This window comes from Podarcis melisellensis, assembly GCF_964234715.1.
Source record: "Podarcis melisellensis genome assembly, chromosome: 10".
Taxonomy (NCBI): domain Eukaryota; kingdom Metazoa; phylum Chordata; class Lepidosauria; order Squamata; family Lacertidae; genus Podarcis; species Podarcis melisellensis.
This window is the reverse complement of record NC_138542.1, coordinates 39,938,025-39,965,337: the sequence shown is the minus strand read 5'-3', so window position 1 is coordinate 39,965,337 and position 27,313 is coordinate 39,938,025. Positions and strand designations below refer to the sequence as shown.

At 41.9% G+C, this 27,313-nt stretch overlaps 3 long non-coding RNA genes across 4 annotated transcripts in view; 1 reads left to right on the top strand and 2 right to left on the bottom strand.

The window, feature by feature from the left end:
* LOC309378493 overlaps positions 1-27,313 on the top strand; it is a 217,185-nt gene that overhangs the window by 118,481 nt on the left and 71,391 nt on the right. For both annotated transcript variants that reach the window (XR_014172106.1, XR_014172107.1), the window contains exon 3: positions 22,787-22,910. This is a non-coding gene — a long non-coding RNA (uncharacterized lncRNA). The remainder of the gene's footprint in view (positions 1-22,786; positions 22,911-27,313) is intronic.
* Positions 3,701-13,792, bottom strand: LOC309378497. The gene is made up of 7 exons (XR_014172111.1): positions 13,604-13,792; positions 13,024-13,180; positions 12,177-12,319; positions 10,964-11,022; positions 9,163-9,306; positions 6,162-6,426; positions 3,701-3,812 (listed from the first exon to the last, which is right to left on the bottom strand). It is a non-coding gene; the product is annotated as an uncharacterized lncRNA (long non-coding RNA).
* Positions 17,638-27,313, bottom strand: part of LOC309378490 — a 203,943-nt gene continuing 194,267 nt past the window's right edge. Inside the window, exons 8-9 of the long non-coding RNA XR_014172101.1 lie at positions 24,093-24,208; positions 17,638-17,754 (exon numbers count right to left, since the gene is read on the bottom strand). This is a non-coding gene — a long non-coding RNA (uncharacterized lncRNA). The remainder of the gene's footprint in view (positions 17,755-24,092; positions 24,209-27,313) is intronic.

Below are 27,313 nucleotides of genomic sequence, written 5' to 3'. Positions count from 1 at the left end.
AAAGGCTGTACAGAAACAAAAGGCAACAACAAATTGCTCTTTAGGATTTTGTAATTGTTGCAAGGATGGAGGGAGAGCATCTCTTAAATACTCTGGCCATGACTGAGAAGTATTTTGACAAGATGTTTGCAAGCAACACAGTCTGCATGCTAGGGGTGGGGAGGGTGAGATTTTTTGGGAGGGCAGGGTTGTTCTAAAACATTTGGCTGTCTGAAGCAAAAGATAAGATGGAACCCTCCCATTCCTGTCAACAGCGGCTACTGCTCGAGTTAAAGGAGAGTCACGCATAGATGGTTTACAACAACAGTGGTGGTGTTATGGGTGGCATTCAACTAAGTTTTACCCAGAGTAGACATATTGACATTAATGGGCCTATCTTAGTCACCTTCATTAACTTCAGTGAGTATACTCTGAGTAAAACTTAATTGAATGCCATCCTATGAATATTAATAATATTAGCAATAGCAATAATAACCAGCACTAAGTGTCTTTTCACAAGGGCCATGTGCTATTAGAAACCAATTTAAAAGACATTATGTAGCCTGTGATTTACTGCACTGCTTGCTTAATTACACTAGCGCTTTGCCAAAATCTGACCTCTAATTTCTTGGAAGTTTTCTTTCCCTGCAGAAAAGGCGTCCCTTTTTCTGCCTCATTCCCAGGACTCTTTGGAATCCTTTTAGGATTTTGCTGGGTTTCAGCTTCTCTTCTCTCATTATGAGGTGCCCATGGTGGTGTGTATGGGGTTTGGGTTTTTTTCCCCATGCAAAATATATTACATACGGTGGCACTTCTCAGTGAAATGAATGTCCATTGGCACAGCCTCCATTCTGTGTGAACCAGATCCCTCTTTGAGTGACTGTATATGGCTTGAAGTGGATCAGAGCACGTATAAAAGCCCTGCTTCAATGTCCCCACATGCAGGCTCCAGTTCAGACCTTCTTGCAAAAGGGGTTTTTGAGATGTGTTCAGTTCAGCTTGGTTAGCATCCTATGTGTTATGTACTGAAGTTCTCACCCTGGGCCAGCAGGGGGATACTGTAGATAGTTATGCAAATGAAGGGTTGAAAGTGACGTTCAGTGATTGGATAGTTTGTATGCAAATGAAGGATCGAAAGTGACATTCAGTGATTGGCTAGTTACAGAAAATGGTTACTGTTGCATTCTAGTGGAGCTCTATATAAGCAGGCTGACTGAGCTCCTCAGTTCAGTTCTGTTCCAGCTTACAAATAAAGAGCTGCTTTGGAAGAATCGCTGTGTCCACAACTTAACACTATGTAGAAGAGAAAAGGAACATATCTCAGTGAGAGAGCATCTGCTTTGCAGAAAGTCCCAGGTTCAACCCCCAACATCTCTAGGTACTCATGTTAAGCTTGAGGTCCACTAAGGCCCATTAGATCCTTTTCACATGTACTACTGGCAAGCTAGGTGTCCCCCCCATCTTATATCTGTGCAGCTGGTTCTTCCTGCCTAAGTGTAGTGCCTTCATTTGTCCCTATTGAATACCCTAACTGTTATGTACTGAAGTTCTCACCCTGGGCCAGCAGGGGGATACTGTAGATAGTTTTCACTCAGGTCCACATATGCAAATAAGGGATTGAAAGTGACGTTCAGTGATTGGAGAGTTACAGAAAATGGTTACTGTTGCGTTCTAGTGGAGCTCTATATAAGCAGGCTGGCTGAACCCTTCAGTTCAGTTCAGTTCCGGCCTGTGAATAAACAAGAGCTGTTTGAAGAATCGCTGTGTCGTCTGATATGTTCACCCACAACTTAACACTAACCATGCAGTTGTAACAACAACAACAACAACAACACTAAATTTTATTTATAGCCCTCCCTCCCCAGCTGAAGCCGGGCTCAGGGCGGCTAACAGCAATAAAACAGTACAACAGTACAACACAACACAACACTCTAAAATCATTCATTATAAAATTAATTCAAATCAAACCAATGACAACCATTGGGTCAGCGCTCCGCGAAGATTGCCGAAGGAGGGAGTCAGGCTGTGCCCTGGCCAAAGGCCTGGTGGAACAGCTCTGTCTTGCAGGCCCTGCGGAAAGATGTCAAGTCCCGCAGGGCCCTAGTCTCTTGTGACAGAGCATTCCACCAGATCGGAGCCACAGCCGAAAAAGCCCTGGCTCTAGTTGAGGCCAGCCTAACCTCTCTGTGGACTGAGACCTTCAACAATAAGGAGTGGCGCGATGACAATTCCCCCCAAAGCACTACCCTCTGTCCCCGACCAGAGAGAAACGAGCGCAGCCATTGAAGGCCTGTGCCCTGGATCCCCACGTCGGCAAGGCAGTGGTCCAGGAGTTCGTGATTGACCATGTCAAAGGCTGCTGACAGGTCTAGAAGAATCAGCAGCCCTGATCCGCCTCAATCCAGCTGCCTGTGGAGATCATCTGTTATGGCGACCAGAGCTGTCTCGGTCCCATGACAAGCCGGACTGGAATGGATCCAGAGCCGATGTTTCATCCAGAAACCCACCAAGCTGGTCTCAATGCAGAATCTCAATGCAGACCTAAATGTGTGGAGATCAGGAGAGGAGGGGCAGGGGCAGTGTGCACAGGGATATTGGCAGAAACAGCCAACACAGTGGAATGGCCTGCACAGCACTGCCCCACCACACCAGCCACTCCTGGACAGGGGTGGCTAGCCAGAAAACAAAAACAAACAAACACACACACACACACACACACACACACACCATTGCCCCTATCCAGTCCGAGTTCTCACATGTAATTGTGAATGCTTGAAGAGGACTGTGGACTTGTGAACAATATTGTATGTGGCTTTTGTGTGTGTGTGGTAAGTAAAAAACAACAACAGTATATGAGGATCCGCATTACCTATGGGTAACTTCCTCTAGTTTCCAGTAACTAAAGTTCATAAACGTTTGCAATTTATTACTACCCAAAGGGGATATTATTTATATATAGAGAGAGAGAGAGGGGGGGGGGAATATGCTAGCAGCAGTGCTCTGTTGCTGCCTTGGGCTAGACCTCTCATTCAGAAACATGCCCCTCCTTAGCCATGTGAACCGCTCTGCCAAATGCCTGTGAGAAAGGAGAGCACAAAGCAAATGAATCTATTTCTGTGCTTCACCACAGAAACACGAAGTTTTTCTCGTAAACCCTGCAAATGAATGTGGAAGCAGAAGAAACCGAACCAAAACAAACACCACTTAAATGTGACTGCCAAAAGGCTTATATACCTGAAAATAAGCTGCATATGCCCCAAATTGCTCAGCCTTTTGCCCCAGGAGGTTTCATTTCAGAAGATTTGGATAATGAGAATTACATTGCCTAGACAAACCGTTTTTCTTCCAAAGTATACTTTATCGATCCTTTTTAATTTTTTATAAGCCTTTGGAGAGGAAGGCTGTTTTAACTACATATATTAGGAATGAGAATGAGGTCTTTACGTGAACACCATGAACCTTGCAGGGGTGGCCCATGGCATGGAAAGAGCAGCGCAATCAGCGCTTTCTGCCCGAGCCTTACAGTGGTTACAAGAAACAGAATAGCATACTGCAAATGAAGGGTGTGCATTTGTTTCAGAACGAGTGGGAAACTGAACAGAACAGGACCCGTTCAGCCCAATTTCCATATGTTGGGAAATGAATGCAGAGGAGTCTGTTTGGGAACCAATTTCTTCCATTTGTGGTTCTGCTGTGGTGTGAGGACTGTCTTCAATTTCCCTTTTTCTTTTGACTTAACTTCTGACACTGGACACTCCCAGTGGCTGCCATTTTGTTCTTCCTAGGATGCTCTGGATGTTGTTCTGAGGTGTTCTTGGGAATCGGGGTGCTGGCTGCTGAGACAAAAGACAGCTCACTGCACTACTGCCACCATTGCTTTTGCAAAAATTAAAAGAAAGAGAGAAGGAAAGAGAGAAAGAAAGAAAGAAAGAACTTAAGATGAATGCGAGTACTTTAACAAAGTAATTACTAATGAATAAAACATGAAGCAAACTAGATTTTGACAAATGAAAGGCAAACCAAGTAAGAGTTTCAGTAATGGGTATGGATGAAATTCTGAAACAAACATACAAAAATTCCTTATGCATCACTCTTGTGAAAAAGGCATTGCTGAAGTAAATTGAAGAAGAAATGTTTCATTTTCTCTCTTACTCTTTCTCTCCATGACTCTTATAATTGTGCATTTGTTTCAGAGCATCTACGGTGGTTCTCACAATTCCATGTAAATGTCTTATGGTTAATAGAAATCACAAAAGCCATGAGAAACTCCCACCACTATGGGCTAGTTTAGACTAACTAGTCATCAGGGATGGGCGAGTCTGTCTCTCAGGTTCTCATTTTTCCCATTCTAAGTTCAGTTGCCCTCATTTCTGCATCAGCTTTCAAAGGGAAGCCCATTGCAGTAATCCAGTGTTGGAGTAAACTACTGTGGTCAAGCTTGCCCAATCCTGTGGTCAAGCATTTGCATGCTACTCTCACAAATGTAAGCATTTTAATGCACACTTTACCCTAGTATATGCATTTTTGTACACATTACATAGCTGGAGAAGGGCAGCACATATTTTGGATTTTGAAAGATGTGTTTGTGTATGGTTTTGGAATGTTCATCTTTAAATGTGAATGGACTCAAATTTCCCTCCATCCCCATGTAATAGTCACGCCTTTTTTCCAGCAGGTACTCACTGGAACTTAGTTCTGGCACCTCACATTCTAGAATGGCACCATTGCCATTCTAAGAGAACAAGAGAGGTGTTCATGGTGAGTTCTGGCACCTCTTTTGCTAGAAAAATAGCACTGCTCCAGAGCCTATACCTGCCACCAAAGGTCATGGGTTTCATGCCTATGAAATGTGCCAAATAGGCCTGTGACTAGTTTGTTGGGTCACGACTGTCCTCCAGGCCTAAGTAAAGGTGGTTGCAACCAGGGGTGAAACTAGGCTTTATTTCCCTTGGGTCAAAGACCCAGTTTGGAACCCCCATGCGCATTTGCACACACACACACACACACACAGGCTGGGAGCTTCAATGGGGGCTTCACCCAGGACCAAAAACCTGACTAGTTCCCAGTAGCTATGGCCCTGATTGCAAAAGACCAACAGATGCACAGGAGCAGGGGCAGATCTACTGTGAAACTAACGAAGCCTAAGCTTCAGGGCTCCTAATCTCAGAGGGGCTCCAGAAGTTACTTTACTCCACATTGCTTTTTAAAAAAATGGGTCGAGTAGATCCAATTTGAGTTGCAAAAACTTGAAAATTGTAAGGCATAAGAAACTTTTGTTCACACCAGTGACTTTGACATGTGAGATAATCCAGTACAGTGGTACCTCGGGTTAAGTACTTAATTCGTTCCGGAGGTACGTTCTTAACCTGAAGCACCGCTTTAGCTAATGGGGCCTTCTGCTGCCACCGCACCGCTGGAGCATGATTTCTGTTCTCATCCTGAAGCAAAGTTCTTAACCCGAGGTAATATTTCTGGGTTAGCGGAGTCTGTAACCTGAAGCGTATGTAACCCGAGGTACCACTGTACAGCAATTTTAATCAAAATCTGAGATCATAGAAACATAGAGTTGGAAGGTGCCCAAGGGTCATTATCTAGTCCAACCCCCTGCAAGGCAAGAATCTCAGCTAAAGCATCCATGAGACAGGTATCCAACCTCTGCTTAAAAACCTCCAAGGAAAGAGAGGAAGTAGTTAATGTAGCAGGATGTAGTAATCAATTTTTTAAAGTTGCGGTGATCTGTCTTGGAACCACCCCATTGAATAAGATAACAGTGGTTATCGAGACCTTGTTGTAGGTTGCAAAGGGGTCCCCATAACAGTTCAAGCTTCAGGCCCCCAAAATGGTAGGTCTGCCACTGCACAGGAGTATTTCCAAAGTTAGACAAGGCCACCCATCGTTCATACCATTCTAATACAACGGTGAAGGAACTGCTTTCATGGAGGGGACGGAATCATCAGAACAAGAATATGGAACATGAGAACCCTTCAGAATCGGAGAAGTGAACAATATTTACTTCATTCATTTCATACCATTTGGATTGCAATTTCCCGGACACTTAGCCCTCTGCTATAAGCATAATGGGATTACTGAAATGTGGGTTAGTAGCTGGCATTACTGGTTATATCACCTGCAATTTAAGATAATGGGCCTTGAGGAAGAGACCTAATTTGAAGAGAACTGACCTACAAAGACTCAAGTCATCTGGAAGGCAGTTTCTGTCACTGCTGCCATTAAGCAACATCGCTCTTAACGAGTCCAGGCCATTGATGCAATCCACAGGGCACCACTGGTGTGCAGACATCATTGCCCTGCATAGACCCCCATGGAAATGAATACAGATGGGCAGCTTCTGTGCTGAGTGGATTGCTTCCAATGTTTGCTTAGCATTTAATTCCGTGCCAAAGCCCACATTCACTTATCGTGGCTTTCCAGAAATTGGAGCCATTGCTACAAGAAGCCATGGGGAAGAATTGGAGACTTGATTAGTAAAGCTAACAATAAATAAAGGACTAAACTTTGATTGACAATGTCAACGTACAATATGTAAAAACACCCACTCAGATATTCATACTACATAGGATGGATTTCCCTATGTCCTTTCCTTTAAGGATTGAGGATAATTTAAGGAGCAACAACACAAGACAGATGTGGCAGGGGATTCAGCATATTACCAACTACAAACCTAACCTTGGTGCTGTCGACGGTGACCCTTTGCTGGCGGAGGAGCTTAACCTCTTCTTTGCTCGCTTCGAGAAGGAGTCACCTGAGACGCCGGTATTACAGCCACCAGCCCATAGGGGCCCCTCATTCACTGTAGAGGAGCACGAGGTGAGACAGGTATTGAGGATGGTGAATCCGAGGAAGGCTGCTGGACCTGATGGCATCACTGGAAAGGTGTTGAAGGGCTGTGCGGATCAGCTGGCGAGGGTCTTTACTAAGATCTTCAACAAGTCCTTACACCAGTCTATTGTCCCACCCTGCCTGAAGTCGTCAACTATTGTTCCTCTGCCTAAAAAACCCACAATCAGTAGTTTGAATGACTACAGACCAGTTGCACTGACTCCAATCATCATGAAGTGTTTTGAGAAACTGGTGCGCCGTCACATTATTTCCTGTCTTCCATCAACTTTTGACAACTATCAGTTTGCATACAGGGCAAATAGATCCACAGAAGACGCTATCACCACCACTCTCCATGCTGCTCTGTCCCATCTGGAGCAGCCGGGGAGTTATGTGAGGCTGCTGTTTGTGGATTTTAGCTCTGCTTTTAACACTATCCTCCCCCATAGACTGGTGTCCAAGCTAGAGGCGATTGGACTCTCCAACTCCACCTGTCTCTGGGTTTTGGATTTTTTGTCAGAACGTTCTCAGAGGGTTAGAGTAGGGTCACATATGTCCACAGCTCTTAGCCTTAACACCGGCTCACCACAGGGTTGTGTGTTGAGTCCCCTGCTCTATACTCTCTATACGTATGACTGTACAGCCATCTATTCCAGCAACAAAATCATCAAGTTTGCTGATGACACTACGGTGGTGGGGCTCATTTCAGGAGGGGATGAGTCCGCCTATCGGGACGAGGTGGAGCGGCTCTGTGTTTGGTGTGGAGAGAACAATCTGGCTCTTAATACGGCTAAGACCAAGGAATTGGTGGTGGATTACAGGGAAAAAAAGGCGGACATTCAGCCCTTGTATATCAACGGGGAACGGGTGGAGAGGGTGGCGGAATTCAGGTTTTTGGGAGTGACTATCGATCAGGGCATGACTTGGAGCGCAAATACCACTGCTCTGGTGAAGAAGGCCCAGCAGAGAATTTATTTCCTCAGACTTTTAAAGAAGAACAATCTGAGTGAGAGACTGCTGGTGTCCTTCTATCGAGGCTCCATAGAGAGCATTCTCACATACTGTATTTGTGCTTGGTTCTCCAGTTGTACAGCTAGGGAGAGGAAGGTGCTCCAGAAGGTCATAACCACAGCCCAAAGGATTATTGGTCATCCTCTCCCATCTTTGGAAGAACTGTACGGTTCCCGTTGTCTTAGGAAAGCAAACAACATCCTGCAGGATTCATCTCACCCGGGATACAGTCTGTTTGCACTATTGCCTTCTGGCAGGAGATATAGAAACATCAAGTCAAGGACAAATAGACTGAAAAATAGTTTCTATCCAAGAGCTGTGGCCTTTTTGAATGCTGTAACTCGATAGTGTGACCTGGGAGTTTGATGGGTGTGGGTGTGGGTGTGGCTGGAATGTGGTTTGTTTGGTTGTTGTTGTTGTTTTGCTTTTGTTGTTTTTTAAGGGATGGCATCCAATTTCGTTGCACTTGTGCAATGTTGCACTTGTGTAATGACAATAAAGAATCTATCTATCTATCTATCTATCTATCTATCTATCTAATTAAAAACCCATGCTTTTTTGGATCAGGGTAATAAAGCTGTGTGAGGGGTGATTTAACCCTTTGCCCTATGCAGTTTCCCTGACATAAACTGCATGTATTTCCCCTTCCTCCTCCACTGTTAATAGCTTCAAGGGGGAAATTAAGTTGGGAGATAAGGCATGGAGAAAGCAATTAATTCACTCTTCCCCAATGGTCCAAATATGACTACATTATGACTGTTTTTAATGGAAGAAACAGATTTTTGGAAACCCAGATCTCCTGCATCACTTGAAGTTTGACTGAATTCAATGAGGCTTACTCCTAGGTAAGTGTGTATAGAATGCAGCCTTAATAGGCTACTGCGGTTCTGCCTCATATGTCCTGGCACTGTTCAATTGGTTTGCCACATTTATTATCTTCCTGCCTTCCTCAGAAAAATATGCGTAAGGTTACCAGGAGACTCCAGATGCTTCCTGTACCCATGGGCAGAGCCAATCTGGCATTCCTGCTAGTTTTTGCACTATACCAACCTCCCCACTGCCTCGCCTTTCCCGGGAAGCAACATTGACCCACCTGCCAGGAAAGTGCCCTAGTAACTTGACCCCATTTGAAGCAACAGCCCTGTTCGTTCATTCAAAGGAACCTGTCAAGATGCAATGCTGGGGTGGGAGGAGTGGGCCTCTCCTTGACAGGTAAATTACCTTGTGTGTTTGATTTACATAGACACAAGTGTTTGTGCCAACACCCTTAAAAATAAATAAATCAGACCAACAAATCTAAGTTGCCATTCTGAAAATGAATCCAATAAACACCTTCAGCTTTCAAACACTCTCAGATGACTAAATCAGCTTGCAGGAATACTAGCAGTCTATGCAGCCCCATGAGGAGGATTGAATGTAGAAAGTCTTCCTTATAGAACTGCTAACAAGTTCCAGATGGTGAATTGAGCAATGCACCTTAAAGAAAGAAGGAAAGGGAAGAAATATACGCTACCACATTGAACGGTTTTTTTCATGAGTAAACATATGCAAGGATAACAAAGAGACAGACTGATTCCCACTTTTTTTTACACATGTTAATTTGATTTTAATTTGATTTTAATTAATTTTATAATGAATGTTTTTTAGAATGTTGAACTATTTTGATTGTTGTTAGCCGCCCTGAGCCCAGCTTCGGCTGGGGAGGGCGGGATATAAATAAAATTTATTATTATTATTATTATTATTATTATTATTATTATTATTTTCTGTATACAAAGAGAACTAATTAGGCCCATTGAAAACTTTATCTGTGCCTACTAGACACTGATTAAAAGTGAGGTTTTCATTTTTTTAAATGTAGAGTTTGTGACATGCACATTCTGTAGTGTACATAATGTTGGAGGTGCGGCAGGAGGTTGAGAAACGGCAAACGGAATAAACCCTTTTATCCACAGGATTAGTGAAGGACTTGTATTTAGGAATACGTTTACAAAGCACACAATGACCACATGAATAATGTCCCTTGGGCATAGTTACACCTATGCTCTTGTATAGGTATTAGTAGAAGTAAACCAATATTTATTAATAACGCTGTGTTAACTTTTAGTCAGCACAAAAACCAGGAAGTTCCGCTTTTGCCATGCAAATTCTTTCGTAACAGAGCTTTCTTGGTTAAAGTTGCAAAGAAATGAGAGAATAAGCTCTTGATAAGGCAATCATGCTGAAACATGTTAGACACATATCTACAATAAAACATTTCCTCATTTTGGCATATTTGAGACATTTCTCTTTATCAACTTTTAATAAGAAAACGAGAAGGGAGACTACAAAACTGAGACTTTCCTATTGTTCTGCAGGCAATCACAAGGAACAAAAAGCTCCTATGTTATTGATGGTAGACCACTTGGAGGTACCGTATTTTGTTTTAACAAGTGGTACATAAATGTTGTTAGAGAAGATAGATCTTCCTTGCTGATTTGATGACTGCTGACAGATACCCTCTGCCTTCTAACTTGGTCTAAAGAGCAGCAGCTTCTTGCTCAAAATCAGAAACTGATGAGGAAGAACAAAGCATTTACAAACCCATTTCAAACCTTTCCACTCAGCACAGGAACGATGGGGAGGGGGTGTTCTAGGCATGAGCAGGGATTCTGAGGGCAGGGGCAATGAGCATTTGTGTATGGCCTCTGTCTCCATTTTAAGCTGCCGTGCATTATTTTGAATGCATGAGGAAGATATAAGAATGAACTCTACATCTCCTACGTGCAGCACCTGCTGCATCTTGATTGAGAAGCATCAACATTACATTCATGCCTTCTGCTGTGTTGGCAAGAACAATATAGTTCCACGTGATTCTGAAGAGTCTTGCCTGGTGCAGCTACTATACAGCATGCTCCTTGGAGGTCAAATCTCCTCAGCAACACCCCCTCTTGTCAAATAGGAGGTGCTGCTGGTGTCCTCCCACCCTTGTTCCCAATGGATATCTTTATCTCTCTCTCCCCCCCCCCCCTTGTTCCTGATGTAGACCTTCAGCCATGCATTCTTCCCTGGCAGGGATGGGGCTTGCCTCAGGTGGCAAAATGTCTTGGGCTGGCCCAGGCATCCCCACCCACCTGCCTACCTTCTTACTCACAATCATTTCAGGAGGTGGCACTGGCTCGCAGCCTTCTCCTCCTTAGTCTCAGTGTTGCCCTTGTAGAAATCAGCAGACAGGAAGACAGGGACAAAGGTAGAAATAGTTGGTTGCAGCTGTCATTGGCTCTGGCTTCATCTTCAGTCAGTCTTTCTGCCTTCCGACCTATCAGTCTCCAAATGCCCCAGCCCCCACTACTCTTGAGTACTGTCAATGTCTAATGATTGCAGAGGAAGGAAAAATATAGGGGGGCCTTTTTCTCTGTAGAAAAACTCTCTGCAAAGGAGTGTATAAACAATTGCGTGCAGTCATATCTGCAGCATAGCCTTTCTGGACCCATCAAGTGTTTATGTCTCTTCTCTTATGTTGCACGTGATCTGGAGTGTATATTTTTTCAGAGGCTTTTATGAGCTCATTTCTTCTTCTTTCCCCTCACACATTCTGCCTGTTATAACTACTGCATGGAAGCTACTATAAATTGCAATGAAAATGCTTATGCTTTCGGGGATATAAATCTACATTTGAAAATGGGAAAAATGGGATTATATTATTTCACAATGGTCCCTATGTGTACCAAGGCTGCCACTTCTCAGAGTTAAAACCAGCTATAATGTATTAACATATGAAAAGTAATTTAAATGTATGCAAATTGTCCATTGATTAAAGGTGAGGCTTTAGTAGTAGTAGTAGAAGATGTAGTCAGGGGACAAAAAATACTGGGTCAGTTGATAGCTAGTTATTTTGAAACCATTTTGTGTAAGTGTAATATATGAAATCTGGACTGTTTTAATTTAGAGAGATGAGGGTCGGGTCATTGGTTGGTTAGTTGGGATTGAGTGTTCATTTTCGTTTAGTAACTGGTTGGTTGCCATAATTTTTGAGTTAGCATTCCATATTAAATCCTGCCTTTTTTCAGTTTGGGGGGTTGGGTAGAGTTGTTAGCCATACATTGTAATATTGGGTTGTTGCTGTTTCACTCTAAATATAAATGTTGCATTAATCTGATAAGAAAGATTATCAGCTTTGGGGAAGCAGTTTCCACTTTTAAGTTTTCCAAGTGAAGCAATACCTTGTCTTTTCCAAGTAGGAAACAGTATATCAGACCAAAAGCTTAATTAACTTTTTTTTTTAAAGTGAGTTACTCAGCAACAGAGCCCTGTTATCCTTTAAAGACTTTAAGATGCTTCTTTAGTCAATCAGGGAAAGCACTTACTTGCAAACACAACACACACAAATTCCCATTGAGCTGTAAGCGTGCCCTTTTTATAATTTAAGCAGTTAAGCATAATAAATATGTCCTGCTTTTAGTACTTCTCACAGACGAGGTTGACTTTGCTGCTCCCTGTACTGGCAGTCCTAGAATGATTAATTAGGCATAAATGGAGGATGCAAAAACACGTGCTCGTATAGTTTATTATAATAGATATAATTGAGAAATATATTTTAATTGAAATTCCCATCAGCAGCAGCACACAAGACAGGAGAGGACACTAGCTAAGAGAGATGCATTTGAAGTTTCTTTTAATAACACCCATTACAGAAGAATGAATAGAGCATGGCACTTGTGGGCTAGAGAAAGGTGCAACCCTAGGTTTTCAGCAGAACTTTAGACAGCCTATTCCACTAGTATAGTCAAGGTGACTTGTGATGGAACACCACTCCAACAGTCTACCTTTTATCAGCCTAAGGTTATAGCCAGATGGATGTGCGTTCAAGTGCCACTTGGAGCATTTCAATGCTTTGGACTTCTTCAAGCCAGTTACACATTCTCACATAACATCCCATATGAATTTAAAGTTCAAGAATGGGGCATCCGTAAGCTATTAGGTCTAGACAAATGGTTTTCTGCACTTGGTATGGGGCTTTCCCATACAGTAATTGCCCACATGGACTGCAACTCCATTGGCCATGCTGGCTGGCGCTGATGAGAGTTGTGGTCCACAGCATCTAGAGACCACCACGTTGGCTGCCCTTGTCCTCAGAATTATGTGCATTCATCCTTCCTTTGGGGCACATCTTATATGGATATATGGAAGGCTGTTACCTTTCCAATTACCTACCTCAGCAATTTGTCCCTAGAGGCCAGCCACATCTCCTAGAACAGGCTTTCCTAAACTGTGCTTGCTTGGGCTGATGGGAGTTGCAGTCCAAAACATCTGGAGGGCAGCAAGCTGGCAAAGCCTTACCCAGGAAGTTTGCCAGCAGGCTTGTCTTCCCCTATGGAATCAACACCCTCCAGTTTATTATAAATGAAAACGAAGATTGCATTTCTAATTGCAGTGATGAAAATGGATTATATCTTTTGCCAGTTTTATCATAAAGCTATAGCATAACTCTGACCTTAGAGACAAAAAGAGATAAAAAACTACATTGGCACCAGTACTTGTGTGTTCTTCTCCCAGTTGACCTATCCTTCATTAACACAACTAATCCTTTAAAAAAGCTATTACCATGTTTATTTGTGGCCATCATGACATCCTCGCTCATTGAGTTCCATATGTTCTTTTCCAAAACAGTCTCTCAGTTCTCACTTGATGACCTTGAGTTCTTGTATTTGTGCATGTGTGGGAGAGAGAAGAAATCATATTTCTGCAGTCACACTTCCCATACCATCTTACATTACATTCTCCCTTCACTAACCTTACTTGCAAAGCAACCATTCTCAACAGTTTGACGCAGGAGTGGGGAATCTGTGGCCCTCCAGATGTTGTTGGATGTGCTGGAGCACACATCCTAATTCTTTCTTAGGCTGCAGAGCTCTGCATAAGGGGACTTACTTTTGGGTAGACAAGAATAGAATGGCATTGTTAGTTAAGAACTGATAGATTCCCTTGGATCATTTATGTTACCTTCTTTATTTCCAATATATCCTTTTGGAAACGGGCTATCAGAAATGTACAGACTGTTCCAAATTCAGACACACCCTCTCTTTGTGCAATTATCATGATACTTTTTAATCCCTTTTCTAAGAATTCTTAACAAGCCTTTCCCATTTTTTACTGTCATGGCATATTGAGCGCATATTATTTACTGTGATTGTTTTCTTCCACTGCAAGACTGCTTTCTGTGTCAGTAAAGCCACATCAGAACCTATCAAAGCACATATGGAGGTAGGATTATTTGACATATGGTGCTTTGCATGTATTAAGCTCTCTCTCACACACACTCAATTCTTTGTCAAGTTTGAGATTTCTCAGACTTTTTGTGGGTTTTACTATACTACTTTTCCCTCACCTGCATAGTATGCCAGCTCACCTTTCATTATTGTTTTAAATAAAATTTATAACATTTTTTTCTGGGGTAAGATTTTGCTAGCGTCTAACCCTACTGTTGAAAGAATTGCACTGGCTGGCCATTAGCTGCAGAGCTAAGTTCAAGCTGGTTTTGGCATATGAATTCCTGTACAGCTTTGGACCAGATACCTGAAAGATCATCTCACTCCTTATATACCCATTTCATCATTGTGCTCTGCAGGTGAGAGCCTTCTGCAGATAACCTCTTATCAGGAGATCTGCTCTGTACAATGTTGGAGTCTGGCCTTTAGTGACCTGCCCCTTGGAATCATCTCCCCTTGAATATTAGACAGATACTATTCCTATTGTCTTTTCAGCACCTACGGAACACCTTCCTATCTCAACCAGCCTTTTAAGCCAGGGGTGTCAAAACTTTATTCAAAGAGGCCCAGATTTGATGAAGTGAAACAGGTGTGAGGGCCAACCAAAGTTGTTGAGATTTTTAAAGGATTTAACCCCGAAGTTGTTGACCTCCCCCCCCCCTAAAAAAAAAAAAGGATTGAAGTTGCTGAGCTTTCCTTAGGATTGAAGTTGTTGACCTTCTTTATGACTGAGGTTGTGGAGCATTTTTAAAGATTTAACACCAAAGTTGTGGAGCTTTTTTTGGATTGAAGTTGTTGTGCTTTTGGGGGGATTTCCACCCAAAATTTATATTTGATATCCCGCTTTATCACTACCCTAAGGAGTCTCAAAGTGGCTAACAATCTCCTTTCCCTTCTTCCCCCACAACAAACACTGTGTGAAGTGAGTGAGGCTGAGAGACTTCAGAGAAGTGTGACAAGCCAAGGTCACCCAGCAGCTGCATGTGGAGGAGTGGGGAAACGAACTCAGTTCACCAGATTACGAGTCTACCGCTCTTAACCACTACACCACACTGTTCAGCTTTTTTTGGGATTGAAGTTGTTCAGCTTTTTTCAAAATTTTACACCAGGAAATAAACTGCCACAGGGGCCGGATTAAATTGACCAGCAGCCCGAATTAGGCCCCTGGGCCGGACTTTGAACGTGCGTGCTTTTAAGATGAGATCTTTCCCAGACTGGGAATTGTTTTGAATATTTATTTTATTGCTTTATCACTTGTTGCTTTCTGCCCTGGGCTCCTCGTGGAGGATATAAATTGAATAGCTAACTAAATAATACATAAAAAAGAAAGAGGCAGATGAGTGTGATAAAAAAAAATCAAAGTACTAAACAAACTGCATTTTTATGGGTTGCTCCACCCCTTTGTTTTAACCTACCACTATTTAAAGTAATGTAATTAAATATTTACTAAGTTGCCTTAGACAGGTAAAACAATATTTCAAGTTTCACTTTTTCTCAACCTCCTCCTAGAAAAACCCCCACAACTGACTTTATTTACAAAGCAGAAATAAAGAATTATAATCACTCTAACGTCCAAAGCCGTTCTCATTAACTTCAAAAAAGCATTTCAGACTCAGGCAGGACGTTTTAATTCTATGCATGCATTTTCCTCAGCTCTTTCATAAACATTCTGCTTATCTGCATAATAACCGTAACAGGGTGCTAAGGCTGAACTAAATGCTGTGGTGCTGATTCCTGTCTTAGAACACACGCTGTTGCCAAGCAGATGCAAAGTGGAGGTTGCTGGGAAGCCGGATGCAAATAAGCTGCAGGAATCCACCTGCTTTGTAATCTTGGAAGAGCCAAAGATCACATGCACACCACACATCTAAAGCGTATTTGTACCACTTTAACAGCCATGGCGCCTTCCCCTCAAAATAATACTGGAAACTGTAGTTTTTATCCTCAAAGAGCTATAGTTCCCAGCACCCTTAACAAACTCCCAGGATTCTTGGTATAGGGGAGCAATGTGCTTCAAATGCATTGTGTAGATGTGCTCCAAGTTAATTTCCCAACCATGATGGTCAGATAAATTCCTTTAATAGGAACAGGCCGGTCCTACTGTTAGGCCGAGTGAGACAGCTGCCTCAGGCGGCGAATGCTGGGTGAGCAGTGCAGTAGCAGTGTGGTGTTGGAAGGCAGAACTGTGTGTGTCATGTGGCATTGCCTGCATCCCCTAAGCTAGCCTGCTAGCCTGCTAGCCTGCCCACTTCTGAATTGCCACTGGTCAATTGGCCACAGAGCACTTAGTTTCTGTTGAGGGGGGAGGAATTGGGGACATGGAAGAAATGTAGTACGCCGCAGAAAGGCTGGCTGGCTGGAATCCTGAGCCAGAGCACTTTGCGCTGTCAACATTTTACTGCAAGTCCCATTTGTTTACTAGTGTATGCTCAAGACAAATATAGTTGACCTGAACCCTTCTAATAAGCACACCCAACATGTAATAATAGATATTAGACACATAATGGTCACATATAAAGGCTTAAAATGTGAAGGGGGATTGGGGTGTGTCTTCAGTACCTTCTGGACAATATTTTAATCTAAATGATACATAAACCGAGTAATTTGAGCATTTGTGAAACTGAAGCCTGGCCGTAATTATTCTAAGCCATCTGAAGCTCATCTTGAATGTTGCTTTCTGGCTAAGAAGGATGAACTGTTAAGCTTCCCCCCTCCCCTTATATATTTTTTTCATTTAGGAAATTGAGATTTAAAATCCTCCCAGATGACTGAATAGGGTGATCTGGCTGATTAATTGAGGAAAGAAGCAATATATGCTAGACCTTGAGAGACGGGAGGAAGCGAAAGAACAAGACTGGCTAGAAAAGACCAGATTTCTGAACAGAAATAAGTAAAGGGCTGCATTTGCACGTCAGTTTATTTCATTTCTCTAACTGTTAATTTCCACATTATAGTTGAACGTTAACATGACCCCAAGAGCCACTTCCAGAAATCTAGTAGCATATAGTGGAGGTTTAGCACTTATTGGTGTGTTAATTACTTCCAGGAAGAAGAAAAAAAATCTGTTTGCAACCCTGTTAACCCAGAAAATTGTGGGAGTAAAGTGATGAAATTTGGGGCAGAGTGCCAGAATATTGTTCTTTCCTGCCATTTTTCATGTGTGAATACTGGGGGAATAGAAGCATGTATGTGTGGAAAGGCTGAGGAGTAGTGATGTTGTCTGGTGGCATTCATTTCTGTGTCACACCACACTACTGGTGTGGCTTATATTTAGCATGAGAGATCGGTATATCAGTGGAAAAGCCATCGTTCCACAGTGCAAACAGCACTGCAGTGTGCAAGGAACATTAGGAAATAGAACAGAAGCACTAGCATAATAATTGGGAAAACTAACACAATATTCCTCATGTCTGAATGATCCAAGGTGCACCAAAAACTGCCCCTTTCTTCTGAGGGTTCTTTGTTCCCCCCACAAAGATGGGAACCCCTTTTCATCTCCTTCTGAGTGAAGTGGGTGAATGTAAAGAAAAAAAGGCAAGGTTTGGAGTTGAAGTGTTTTTCATTGTTTCTGTTGCTTGAGGAACAGTCATGACTCAGTGCTCTGCATGTTGAAGTTTCACAGGTTCAATCCTTGGCATACCCAGGTAAGGACTGGGAATGTCTCCTGCTAGAAACCCTGGAGAGATAACATCTGTCAGCATAGGCAATACTGAGCTATATGGATCAATGGTCTGACTCGCCATACGGCAGTATCCTACACTGCTGTTTTCCTTCCTTTGAGCTTCTCAGACTGCTTGCCAGCAGCTCAAGGGACTGCAGCTGCCCAGCCTGGCAGCAGCACTTTCAGAAATGTCCCTGAGAAGATGTTACATCACAAAGCCTTCCCATGAGAACAGCCAGAGGGATAGGCTCCAGGCTTAACAACAACAAAAAAGTTTCAAGGGAGGAGTGTCTTTTTCCATTTACAAAACCTTGTCCCAGACCTTGTCATGGTCTTTCGTGTTGTAATAACTTCCAGATTAATCTCCTGTAATGTGTGTTCTACATAGGGCTGCCCTTGAAAAGGGTCCAGAAACGTCCACTGACACAAATGTTGTGTGTTGACCACAGTGAAGCATTTTGACCATATTATTATTGTTTGATCTATAGACAGCTTGTTTTCTGGTTCCATTCAAGGTGCTAATCTTCACCTTTGAAGCTCTAAATGGGTAGGGACCTGGGTATCTTAATGACCACTTTCCTCCACAAGTCCTCCCTGTCACTGTCTAAGGTACGGCAGCGGTACCTTGGTTCTCAAGCAAAATCCGTTCCGGAATTCTGTTCCAAAACCAAAGCATTCCCAAACCAAGGTGCACTTTCCCATAGAAATACCGGGGATTAATCCATTCCAGACTTTTAAAAATAACCCCTAAAACAGAAATTTAACATCAATTTTACTATCTAACAAGAACATTGATCCATAGAATGAAAGCAATAATCACTGTACTGTACTATAAGATAAATAAGACAGTATTGTAGATGATAAAAATAAAAATTATTATTTTTTCTTACCTGTACTGATGATAGTCATTGTTTGGATGGGGGGGCTTTTATCCATTTCTGCAGCCACACAAATCAATCAATCAGTAGCCAAACTGAGTTCCACACATTCACAAAAACAAATTAACTGGAAAAGCCTCAAAAACGCAAAATAAATAGCAAAAACAAAAGCGCCAAACTTAATCAGTTCCGGAAGTCCGTTTGACTTTCAAAATGTTCAAAAACTAAGGCTCAGCTTCTGATTGGTGCAGGCACCCTGGAAACAATAGCTGACAGCCACATTGGACGTTTGGCTTCCAAAAAACGTTCAAAAACCAGAACACTTCCGTGTTTTTTGAGTTTGGGAACCAAGGCGTTTGAGAACCAAGGTACCACTGTGCTCCAGATTCTTTAATCACTTGAAGCTTGGCAGCTAAAGGCTAGGGGGCTTTTTCTGTTCTGGCTCCCCCCATCCCAGTGCAAGGTCTTTCCTGCTGAGATCACACACACCATTGTTTTAGGTGGCAAACAAAAACTTGCCCTTTGAAAAAAAGGCTTTTCTGTTTCAACTACTATTCCCAGAGAGTGGGTTGTAGCCGACTAAGTTTTGCTCAAAGTACAGCTGTTTAAATTAATAGTCCTAAATTAATTGTGTTCATTAATTTCAGTGGGTCTACTGAGTATGAGTAATGCTGGTTACAACTCACAGTCATTGTTTTTGGTTTTTAATAGCAAAATTAGGATTTTATGTTGGCACATAAGTGTGGATGATGTTTATTGTTTTGTCTGCTGCCTTGAGAAATAAGCAGGAGATACCTTTAAAATATTTTTTTAAAAATGAAAAACTTTGCAATTAAGGGGAAATAAGCTAAATAGCACCTAGAATTGATAGATCTATATGAATCTCATATTTTTATATGTGGTGCTTTTCCTAAGCATTTCCTAAACAATGTCTTAACAAAAGCCTCAGTACAAAAATACAAACCGCAAAAGCGTTATTAGTCTCTTATTGCAAAAGGGAGTGGCAGTGGCAGATGAGTTTCCATGCCTGCTGAATTTTAATTAATTATTATTATTTGCTGTAAGAACAGAAGAAGTCATACTTTCCCCTGGACTTCTCAACATTACTTTCACCTTTATTCACATTGCCCAACATTTATTCTTCATTGGAGATCATTTATGAAAAGCTAACAAAGGATGGAAATGGGAAGAAATGTTAGATCCAGCGGCGTAGTTGTAGTTCTAGCTGATTGATCATAAATACAGCACACACATACAGACATGATTTACAGGAATGTAACATGTCAGTTCTTGAATGCTTGCAATTATTCAAACCAGGCCAAACCATTGAATTTGCAGAGATGAAACCATCGTTTGATTTCACTTTCCCAATATTTCATGGATTTCCACAATCCTGTGATGTCTAAAGTTTTTCAACCTTGAAATTAAGTAAGGTATTGATTTTGCTTATTTGTTTTGAGCTATAGTGAATCTGCAATTTATCAAATTGAGGCTTGTTGTGGGGAAGGCATGGTTTTAATATTCAAGGGATCTGCATGCTTCTAAAGACCAGTATGAGATCCCAGTATTGCATGGCTGGTTTCACATTTATATTGACTTTGAGAAGAATGTTATTAGCTAGTGTTGGGGCAGTCATGCTGCTATTTCCCCCCCCCATTGCCCCCCATGGCAGAAAAAAAAGACACATGGACGAATATGATTAATGTCCGGCACTTCCATCTCTACACATTGTCCTCCAAACTCTGATGTAGTTCTCTAAAGACTTATCAGTCGGGTGTGGTCTAATTCAGAGAGCATACTGTGATACATTTACATGCCGTCCTGATTGGTGCTGCTGGTGAGGAGATCAATGGCTGAGTAGAAATAATTGAATGTGTTTTGTGAAATTGTGTCATGGTCAAAAAGCACCTCCTATTTGGGAGTATTCCCAGCGATTATCTTCTCTCTAAGTTGCTTTTGTTTATTTGCAATGATGTCATACGGCAGAAAAAAATGGCTACATACGGTAGCATTGTGGCTTTGTGCTATTCACTACATAATCCCTGATTGGCTGGGACCATCCATGTAATTGTATCTACAAAGGTTTGTCAGCATCAATACTTCCCACAGAACCTTCAGTGAAGGCTGCTATGAGCCAGAGAGCAGAGAAATCAAATAGACCTAGCAGTAGGTTACAGCAGTCTCCAAAACTCCAGATCTATGTACTGGGATAATGATGGCTGCATCCTCATGCCCACAAAAGACTGGGACTGTGGAATAAGCTATTTATGCCACATTCACAATTATAGACTGGGTGGAGCACACCATAGCAAGCTCTTTCAATGCTGGTGGACTAAAACTACTGGCCATTAACTAGGCTGGCTGAAGCTGATGGGAGTTGGACTCTTAATAACACCTGGGTGGCAATGCATTGAGTGTCCCCGTCTTAAAAGCTTCAAGGGTGGGGCCAGGTTAGGGAATTTAAGGATGAGTGGGATCTGATAGAAACTGGAAATTGGTATTTTTGTTATCTAACAAAATTTACATGGCACTTGATGGTAGTAAAGCCTGTGAGCAGTTTATAACAAGTATTAAAATGATCAATAAAAACAGTTTAAAACAACTAAAATATTTAAAAATAATTAAAATGAATAGTGAAAGAGATTAAAACATGCCAACTTCTGCATGCCTGGATAGACATGCCTAAACAAACATTTAATTCAAAGCCCCTGACCTTTTTCATTTTTCTTTTTTACACTGATAACAAGGATCTCTGAACCACACAGCAGTGAGGTATATTTACCCTAAGTTTGCCGAGTTCCTGGAGGCCACACACCTATTCCTAGGGGAATCTATGTCATATTAGGTAATAAAAAAGCCACTTTGTTATTACTTAGCCTGTGTTTAGAGTTCAGCTGTGTCACCCCCCCTCTCTCTGTGTGTTTTAAAAATTGTGTAATGCAGAGCCAAAGCAAAATGTACCCTAAATCATGCCTCTGTTAAAAAAAGAGAGAAAGAATTACATACAACAAATTCTCATTCTTGCCTTTTCCAATGTTTGTGGAGAATTTAGTTTTGTACTCCTGACGAAATATGGCAGAATAAGGGGCAATTGACCAGGAGAGTAAGAGTGTCTCTGGGGCTGCATTAATTTCTTCCTACTTGACCCACGACATCAAAAGAAGCAGGGAGCCCTGTAATCAGTCCAAGCCCCTCTCACTTCCTAAGTGTGACAAAGCAGTAGTAGCAAATACACGCTCTCTGCACCCTGGGGAGGTGAGGGTGGGAGTGCAGCTGATTGCATATTTATATGTAAGGGAGTCAGGAGGGATGGGGAGAATGCAGAGAGAGGAGTGCTTTCCCAAATGATTTCTATTGAGACACAGCCCTTATCTGTTTACTGATGCCCACAGCCTTGTTTCCATAGATAGCCTTGTTTTGTGATCGCAAAGCATCAACGATGGCAGGAAAAGATTGGACCTGATGCCATATGTGGAAACTAATTTAGTAAGAAATTGCACAGCGACAAGGCAATGATGCTTTATTTTAAATGGCAGATGCCTCATTAGTGATGATTTATTTAGATGACCTTCTCAGAGGGCTGCCAATTCTCTCCCTTCTTCCCAAGCCCCCTCCCCTCTCCCGGCTCACTGCGAAATATTCCTTAGGAAGCAGAAGGACGCACCTCTCATCTAAAGCTCAAACTGGCTTAACCTTTCTGCTCCAAAACATTTCAGCAACACAGTAATTCGTAATGTTTTGCATCGGGTTTAGACTCTGGACTAAAATTTACAGTGTGTATGAAACCCTGAACAAGAGCAATGTTTTCCTGCATGTCTCATTTGTGAAACATCCCTTTTCCTCGTGTTGCTTTAATCTTAAGATTGGGACTAGCTGAGTAAAAGGGTTGCTAGAGACGTGCAACACAGTCAGAAAGGCTTGTGTCATAAGGTGTGTTTTGGACATTACCCAACTACCACACAAAATATCATCATTTGACTTTGCGGTGAAAGTTGAACATTAGGAAAAAGCATTTGAGAGGGCGGAGAAATTTCCCAGTAAAAGTCAGCATGTGCTACCAGCTTCCTGAAATGTTAGAATTATCAGGAAATGCCAACATTCACAGAGTTTCTGACATTTACCAAAATGTATTTTGATTATTTTTTTTGTTCTGCTTTGTTTTGTTCTAGAATGTGGCAGGCCTTGGAGGGGAAGGGACATACGCAACCAGTTTGGGCTCAGAGACAGAAGGTCCATGTGTCCTTTTGTGGGCTGGAGCCGCTAAAGGACAGCATTGCAGTCAACCACTAGCAGGTAGGATACTCCTGACATTTGTTTATAAAGGTGTCTAACTGCCATATTTATAATAAACATGACTGAAGGAAAGTAGTAAGGGAGCAAAGGTTGCCCATCACAGGATTTCAAAGCTATCTAATATTTTTCTCTTAATTAAAAATTTCCCCTGAAGGGAGCCATGTCTTTTGACATGTTACTCATAAGTTTTGATAGGCATTATCTTCCTTAGTAATGGTAACAGAACATGCTGTCAATATTACTGGGTAATGTTGCTATCCCTACGGGGGACCCAATCCCTGGTGTCATTATCATATCTTGTTTTATTCAGAAACACCTTCAACAGAACCACAACAAACTGTTATATAAAGGTAATAATTAGCACTGGATCAACTGTTTGCATTTTCACATCAGTGATTTCTCTCTCCCTCTGGAGCAAATGTTTGTTGCTACGTTCTTATTTTTTTAATTTACACTGCAATACCCAACTTGAAGTTAGACTCCATGTTGCATTTCAACTTGGCAGATAAATATATGAATATACACAAACACATCAGGTGTATTAATTTAAGAAACAACATCATGCTTGATTGGCTATATTGGGCGTGAGGAACTGGATCCAACCAGTGAATTGGAGTCTGACCTTCCTTAAACCCTGTGGGCCAAGTTTGATGGATGGGTGGAGCTGCCCGCCAGTCACCTGACTTCACAATGATGTCGGGGCTAGCAAAGCACTGTGCAGTGTGCTATGCAAGCTTGTAAAATGTGGTCCATTGAGTTTTGACCGGTTTGGATGCGGAGCTTCTGGGATCCTGCAATTATGAAGTCCAACAGAAGGAGAGAGGTGAAGGGGACACCAGATTTTGGCATCGTAGTGTGCTACTGAAATTTGAGGTACCAAAGTCTGCCACTGATTGTTGGGGCTTCCGTACACAGTGCTAAGCAAAAACAGGCCACCTAAGATCATTCTGGTATCAGGTTATTGCTCTAGAAAGTCATGGCCCTGTGTAGCTCTGTGTGGCCAAGCTGTAGGGAGCCTGCGACCCATATGCGCCATTTGGCGAGCAAGACTGTTTTTGCCAAGAAAAGTTTCCCATATTTTCTCTGCCACTACATAATACATGTACTACCTTACTGCATTATTGGAACATCATTTCCTGTGCTGCACATTGGGATAGCTGTATTTGTGCTAATTCTACCTACTTTTCTGTGTTCTTTGGATGTATGGTTTCAGCATCTCAGTATGAATTAGCCTAGTCTGGCACTGAAGTCAATCTGTTTGCATTCCAGCATCTCATATTATGCAATAACCGAATGATCTGTATAAACAAACAGAGCAACGTACCCTATCAGTATATTGTTCATATTATTGACACTCTTGGAAAATAACTTACAAAGGTTGACTAAGTCTGTCGTTTTGAGATGCTCGCCTGGGTTGTGCATCACTCCGTGTTTTGATATTAGGTGGCCACATTCTGCCTCGAGATGGGGGACCTTTTAAGTTGCATAACCTTCTCGTGAGGCTACAACTGCTAATTTGGTGTTTAATTATCTATATTTCACACTGTTTATTTGACAACGCTTAGATTAATTTCTCTTTCCAAGCAAATCACATTTAGGGATGCATTTGCATATCTTGATTGCGGTTTAATGCCCTGGCTATCACAGTTTTTTTCTTTTCCGAGAAGAGTACTATATATTTTTTTTAAAAAAAAAAGGAAACAGGGAATGGTTTCACATTACTGCATTGCAGATTGCTGGATGGACATACTTTTATTTGAACGAAGAATGAACTTGACCATAATAAGGATAATATTTTGACAATCTGCAACCTTCTTGGCTTTATTTGATTAAATATTCCAGTAAATGTTGCTGCCCTTGGCTTCATTGGGCGGAAGAGAAAGACATAAATTTAATAAAATATTCAATAAATAAGTGAAAATAAGGCTATATATGCATGTGTGTGTGCATGCAGATGCATATACCACAACCATGCATTTCAAAATGGAAGGCAGAGCAATATTACTAGATCAGAGGGAACTATACTCAAGCACTGCCATTCTGTCATTAGCAGGGTAGAAGATGAAAGGAGAGTGGATTTTCATCTTTTCTTTCCCTGCTTTTGGCCTCTCCCTGCATTCGCTTTTAAGGAGATTTTCTCCAGGACAATACCAATACTAATACCAATAATAATTTTATTATTATCCCACCCATCTAACTGGGTTTCCCCAGTCACTCTAGGAGGCACTTTCTGTTCTACACCAGGGGATTGGTTCAGAGTTCGGGGAGCACCAGGACCAGTAATTTCAATGCTGGCTAAGAGGGTATGCTTCTAAGGATGGATCTCCTCCTCTGAGAGTAGCCTTCCTACTCTGCTCAGGGCACCTCCACACTCCTGCTTGCCCCCATCACCTTCCCCCGGAAAACCTGCTGCTTACTGCTGGATCAGAGCAAATGCCAGTCGGGTTTTCTGAGGATTTTCTCCGATCCAGTGCTAAAGAGTGAGTTTTCTGGGGGAAAGCAGTGGGGCAAAGACAAAACTGCTCAGACGTATGCCTAGAAAGCAGGGGCAAGTGGAAAATTGCTCAGACATGGAAGCAGCAGAAGAGTGGAGAAGCTCTCAGAGGGATAAATATTCTGAATACCACAGGATGCCTTTGCAGGGACCTTTGGGGGATTGTGCCCTAAACCTTTGGAATGGAATTGTTCCCTTTGATAGCATTTGGGTCCAAAAGCCAGACCATCAATAGAAGAAACCCAGATCCACACATGTTATATAATTATATGCATTTGCAAACATTCAACATTCAACACAAATTAATCCATTGAATCTGAACTCTTATAGCAATCATTGATAATTCCATTGAATTATCAATGATTGCTATAGAGCACTCATGAATCTGTTTTTCAGTTTCACACAGCCACAGTTCAGAGCTCAAGACAGTTCAGAGCTAAAGAAGATGGAGTTTTTCCAGTATCCTGTGTCCATTTTGCATACTACTTTTATGCCCACATGGGCTGATTGTCCTTTTTCTGCCTCAGTAAAAAACAACAACAAACCTCTTTAGGCTCTTCTGATTCATGCACATTTCCAGAAGATACACATTCTCTTGAATGTGGGTGAGTCAATCTCCTGGGAACACTCTGCAGTAGTCTTTATGATAACAAGACCCAATATTTCTCATTCAGATGGAGACAGCCTCTAAACACTATAAATTGCACAGCACCACAGAATACAACATGCACAACTGAATATATTTGAGGCAGAAATTTCACCCGCTATGAAATTTCATGATATGAAAACATTCCCCCTGTAAACATTTTTGGTTTGAAGCCAAAATAGGATGGAGATCACATAGTCCAGAGTTAATACAGACACTGCATAGACACATGTACATACCCCATTTCATCAATGCTCTGCAGCTGCTCCCCCATAAGAGGAAAAGGACAACTAAGATCCAACTATAAAATATGATCCTTGAGAATTTCTGTGCACAACCTTTTAAAATAAATATTAATGTTTGAATTCTCATCCTAAGCTTGCATGAATGTACACAACAAGAGAAACATGACAGTTTATGAGAAGCTGCTATGAGAGTATTAGACTGTTTACCAATGTGTTTAATGGGCAATCGCCACAGTTTCACAATACTTCATATAGAGCAAACGCTAAAAGACCTGATGTAGGCACATGTTTTTCAATTCCAAATTATAAAGTGCTTTAAAGTTTGTGGGAATCAAAACTTTAAAGTTCAATCAATCAGTTGTCTGGAATATATTGTATACTTCTTTTATACCTGATCATGATTAGCAATATGTATGCATATGTCCTGTTATGAACTCCTTAAATTAAGCAAAATGAATCACTTTGTTGCTTGAATCGTCTTGTTGCATGGAGCAAATAAACTAAGCCGCATGTGTCTGAACATGCAAACAACAAGCACACTGGGGAGGAGGAATCATATCTGCAAGCTTGGTGCCTGCCTGCACCTTTGCTCATCTTATAGATCTCCATTGGGATCATGTCTTCTCCTGGAGCTTTATTAGCTAGTTGGCTTGCGATTAGCCTTTTAATCTGATTGGGTGTGACGTCTGGCCATTCTGGCAGTTCTAATAACTGAGTATAGTAAATTTGTAGGGGTGAGTCAGGACAGGGGCCATATATTCCTGTAAAATATGTCACCCAATCCTTTCCTTGGACAGATGCTTCTAATGAGTAGCGCAGCCCATTTGTGCCTTGGGCAACCAGATCCCAAAATTTCCGTGAGTCCTTTTGAAGTGCTGCATTGTTTGCTCATCTGCACTGCCTCTCGGTGTGCATGAACTACATGTGTAGGTTTGAATGTGTGGCTGAGGCCCATGCTTGCAAGGACTCTGGTATCATGTATGAGCCTTTACATGTCCCCTTTGCAGAAGCAGCACAC